This window comes from Dipodomys spectabilis, unplaced genomic scaffold (assembly GCF_019054845.1).
Source record: "Dipodomys spectabilis isolate Male_0828 unplaced genomic scaffold, ASM1905484v1 ptg000516l, whole genome shotgun sequence".
Classification (NCBI taxonomy): domain Eukaryota; kingdom Metazoa; phylum Chordata; class Mammalia; order Rodentia; family Heteromyidae; genus Dipodomys; species Dipodomys spectabilis.
Window position 1 is genome coordinate 5,273,352 of NW_024871193.1, and position 5,495 is coordinate 5,278,846.

The following is a 5,495-nucleotide window of genomic DNA, read 5'->3' on the forward strand; positions in this document are numbered from 1 at the left end:
ATCAGGTAGGCTTCATCCCAGAGACACAGGGATGGTTTAACATACGTAAGTCAATAAATGTAATCCAGCATATCAACAGAGCCAAGGTCAAGAATCACATGATTATCGCCACAGATGCAGAAAAGGCCTTTGATAAAATTCAACATTCATTCATGCTAAAAGCTCTGGAGAAAATAGGAATAGAAGGAACATTTCTAAAAACAATAAAAGCCATTTATGACAGACCAATAGCCAATATTATACTTAATGGGGAAAAGCTACAACCAATCCTCCTAAAAACAGGAACAAGGCAAGGATGTCCACTGTCTCCACTCCTCTTCAACATAGTCCTAGAACCCTTAGCCAGGGCAATAAGGTAAGAAAAAGACATTAAAGGGATCCGCATAGGGAAAGAAGAAGTGAAACTATCCCTTTTTGCAGACGACATGATACTATACTTCCACGATCCCAAAAACTCCATCCCCAAACTTTTAGAAATCATAAGTCACTTCGGCAAAATAGCAGGATACAAAATAAACCCACAAAAATCAGTTGCCTTCCTATACACTGATAACGCACAGGAAGAGAGGGAAATAAAGGGAGCAACCCCATTCACAATAACCTCCCAAAAAATAAAATATTTAGGAATTAACCTAACCAAAGATGTAAAAGAACTATTTAATGAGAACTATAAAAAGTTAAAGAAAGAAATTGCAGAAGACACTAGGAAATGGAAAGACCTCCCATGCTCCTGGATAGGCCGACTTAATATAGTAAAGATGGTGATACTTCCAAAACTAATATACAAATTCAATGCAATTCCTATTAAAATCCCAATGACGTACATCACTGAAATACAGAAAACAGTCCAAAAATTTATATGGAACAACAAAAGACCTAGAATAGCCAAAACAATTCTAGGGGATAAAGACAATATGGGAGGGCTATCCATGCCGAACTTCAAACTCTACTACAGAGCTATAATCACAAAGACAGCATGGTACTGGCACAAAAACAGACCCGAAGACCAATGGAACAGAATAGAAGATCCAGATATAAATCCACAGGCCTACAGCCAGCTGATATTCGACAAAGGAGCCAAAGACATACAATGGAAGAAACACAGCCTCTTCAACCGCTGGTGCTGGGAAAACTGGGCAGCCACATGCAGAAAACTAAAAGTGGACCCCAGCCTATCACCATGCACCAACATCAACTCAAAATGGATTAAAGACCTTAACATTAAACCTGAATCTCTGAAACTACTGCAGGACAGAGTAGGAGAGACACTTGAACTAATAGGCACAGGAAGGAATTTCCTGAACAGAGTCCCAGGGTCACAACAAGTTGGAGAGAGACTCGACAAATGGGACTACCTTAAAATAAAAAGCTTCTGCACAGCTAAATCTATCGCAACTAAGCTAGAAAGACAACCAACTAATTGGGAAAAAATATTTACCAGCAATATATCAGACAAGGGGTTAACATCCTGTATATACAGGGAACTCAAGAAACTAATCCCTCCCAAACCTAACAAACCAATTACTAAATGGGCAAGGGAACTAAAGAGGGACTTCTCAAATGAAGAAATAAAAATGGCAAAGAAACACATGAGGAAATGTTCATCATCCCTGGTGGTGAAGGAAATGCAAATAAAGACAACCCTGAGATACCACCTTACCCCAGTCAGAATGTCCCACATCCACAAATCAGCCAACGACAAATGCTGGAGGGGATGTGGAGAAAGAGGAACCCTATTACACTGCTGGTGGGAATGTACACTTATACAACCACTTTGGAAAGCAGTCTGGAGGGTCCTTAGAAAGCTAAAGATTGACCTCCCTTACGACCCAGTCATACCACTTCTAGGCATTTACCCTGAACAACAGGAACCAATATACAGGGACACGTGCACCTCCATGTTTATTGCAGCACTGTTCGCAATAGCTAGGATATGGAAACAACCTAGATGCCCCACCACAGATGAATGGATCCGAAATTGTGGTATCTGTACACAATGGAATATTATGCAGCCATTAGAAATGACAAAATAATGGCATTTGCAGGGAAATGGATGGAGCTAGAAGGAATCACGTTGAGCGAGGTAAGCCAAGAACGAAGAGACAAACGGTACATGGTCTCCCTGGTAAGTGGGTGCTAAATCCAAAATGTTATGTGATACGACAAAACTAACAGGACTTAAGAAACAAACAACTCCCGCTCATCTGGTTGAACCACTACTAAATATCCCCATGCTGCTGATCACAAATATGTTATATAACATGTGAACACTGTTATATATTACAGACTGTGGTAGACAATTTGCTCCAGGGAAGTTAGAATGAACTTGTGACTTTGAAATTATGTAATCATTTAATCACAATCAAAAAAAAAAAAAAAAAAAAAAAGAACCTCGGGGAAGGGAGGGAGGGAGGGGATGGTAGGGGGAAAACAATGGAGGGGGTAACAAAAAAAAAAAAAAAAAAAAAGAAAGGTATGTAAATATCACTCAATATGGAAGAAATAACTGTATAGTCAAAGCCCATAGAACTCATAAACTTTATGGACCATGATAGGCAATTTGCCCCGTGAGTGTTAGAATGTGTTTGTAACCTTAACTAAGCATCACTATCCCCAAATACTTTGAAATTATGCAATCAATCACAATAAAAATTTTGGAAAAAAGTACATAAGAAATATGAACACTGACATAAAATACATCATAATTAGGAGAAAGAAGACTTGCATAAATGGAAAATGACTTGCCAGGTGTCATGGACCATCTCACTAACTCTAGCTTCTAAAGTGGCATATTCTAAAGATGGAGGTTCAAAGCAGCACCTGCAGACAAATCTTAAAGACCCTTATTCAATGAATCAGTAAAAGTCAGGAACTAGAGGTGTAGCTACAGTTCTATGTACAAGCGTTGAACAAAAAAATAAGCAAGAGAGCAAGGTCCTGAGTTCAAACTCCATTGGTGGCATGAAAGATAAATATATCAAAGAAACAAAATTTTGACAATGGCAATTTTAAACTAAGGAAAAACATATACAGGAAAAAGGAAAAGTACATGTCAATACTGTCCTTGAACAGATTTTTCTCATGTTCATAGCTCCAATTTTGGATATTTGTTGTTGTTTATTTTTTTTTTGGAAATAATTTTTGGAAAGGTTTTTCTTCCTCAGGTTGGTTTTGAATTACCGTCCTCAGATCTCTTCTTTTGAGTAGCAAAGATCACAGATGTGAGTCATCCTCCCCTACTTAACTTCCTCTTGTTTTTGCAGTATCCAATTAGTTTGTTTAGGATTTCTTATAGTCCCGTACACATTTTAGAATGAATTTTGCAATTAATTTAAACCTAGGTCACAATCTTGTAAGGGGGCATTTTGAATGCAAAGGCAATTTGGAAAGTACTGCTCTTTTAGAATTTTTTTTTTTGGGGTCCAGTCTCGGGGCCTGAATTCTGGGCCTGGGCGCTGTCCCTCAGCTCTTCAGCTCAAGGGTAGTGCGCTACCACTTTAGCCATAGCGCCACTTCCGGCTTTTTCTTTTTGCTTATGTGGTGCTGAGGAATCGAACCCAGGGCCACAGGCATGCAAGGCAAGCGCTCTACCACTGAGCCAACTTCCCAGCCCTCTTTTAGAAATATTAAGTCCTAGCTGGGCACTGGTGACTCATAATTGTTATCCTAGCTTCTAGGAGGCTGAGATCTGAGGATCATAGTTCAAAGCCAGCCTGAGCAAGAAAGTCTGTGATATTCTTACTCTAATTAACCACCCCCTTAACCAGATGTATAGCTGTTGCTTAAAGAAGTAGAGTGCTAGTCTTGAGCAAAAAAGTTCTGGGACGTTGCCCAGGCCATGACTAAAGCTCTACAACTGATAAAAAGTAAAATAAAGTACAATATTGAGTCCTTTAGTCATAAGACAGGGTTATTTTTTTCCATTTCAGTGGATCTACTTGACTATAAAGGCATTTTTCCATTTCCAAATCACTCATCTTTTTATTGTTGATGTTCTGTGGTGGTCTTGGTGCTTGAATTCAGGATAGGAGCAATCCTTGAGCTTCATTTAACATGAAGCTAGTACTGTACCACTTGAGATACAGGTCATTTCCAGGATTTTTGGTGATTAATTAGATCTAGGATGTGGTGCAGGAGGAAGGGGAGTAGAAGGAATGGATTGGGGGTGTCCCTCCTTACCCTGGTGCTTTAGTCATATGAGATGGAAAGTTTGCTGAAAATGGGCAGGTCTCCTGAATTGTCCAAGATGGGGGAATCTGACCCAGCATGGCTCCTGCTGCACTGCACAGGTAGCCTTGACCCAAGAGAGAATCCTGAGGGGTGGCATGAGAATCAAACATGTGAGAGAACTCAGACATGGATCAGAATAGGAAGGTGGTGGGGTAGACATGAAAGGCAGCCTCATGAAAGAGGTAAAGAACAAATACCTGGCTCTAGAAGGTGAAGGGGTTATTGGTGCCATCAGGAAGGTTAGGTGAGCCCAGGAGGTCATCGGCAACCAGGATGGGTGTTGGGATGATGGACTTGGGGCTACCTAGCAATCCAGTGGTGGCAGCAGTCTCATTGGCACTGGAAAATCCAGCAAAGCTAAAGCTATGCTGGAGATAGGGAAGGTCTGCAGAAAGGTCCTGGCCAGGGCTCTGCGTTCCTTGGTTTTGTGGATGAAGTGGCAGCAGAGCTCATAGAGGCAAAGGTTGGTGACATGGAAGGTGCAACCCAGCTAGATCTTGCACTTGGGATGGCAGGCTAGACTGTGGAGCTTGTGGATGCTGTGCATGAAGTGACACTTGTCTCTATAGGTGTTTTCTTCAAATTGGAGGAACAGCTAGGTCTTATAGCGACTGGAGTTGACCTGCCTCTTTTGGTCTGCTTCTGATTGGGCAGCAGCTGCTCAGCACCTGTGAGAAAGAGCAGTCTCTGAAGCTGCTGTCCCTAGAGTACAAGACTGGGACTGGTTCACCCTTCAGGTTGCTGATGACCTAGCTCTGGTGGAACTTGGTGCTGGGCAGGGTGTTGGCCAAGTGCCTCCAAGGGAAACACCTCAGCAGCAGGAGAGACCACTGCCTTCCTGTCCAGCAAGCAGCCCCTTCTCTGGGAGCTCTGTCATTGAGCATCTTGTCAACCAAACCTTGCATAAAGCTTCTCTCAAGTTGAAAATGGTGGCAGATACGAGTCGGGTAGTCATTGTGGACACTGACAGAGGCCCAAAGGTGCAGATTTGGTGTCATGAAGGTCCTGATGTGGGGAAGGTGCTTACTCTGCCACTTAGGTCAGGAGTTCCACATGTCTAATCCCAGGGCCCCTCACCTTTCTCACTCTGCCCTCATAGAACTTTAAGTGGAATTTTTTGTTTTCTTTTTAGATTATAAAATGTCAGTGCATCAAATACAAGGGATTGCTGCATATTAACTGGGTTGCATGTAGTCAGGTTTTTTGTTTGCTTTTTGTCAGTCGTGGGGCTTGAACTCTGGACTTGGGCACTATCCCGTGCTCTT

General features: G+C 41.8%; 1 pseudogene; it reads right to left on the reverse strand.

Annotated features, from left to right (window-relative positions):
• Positions 1–4,188: 4,188 nt before the first annotated feature.
• LOC122099493 lies at positions 4,189–5,185 on the reverse strand (annotated as a pseudogene).
• Positions 5,186–5,495: the final 310 nt, after the last annotated feature.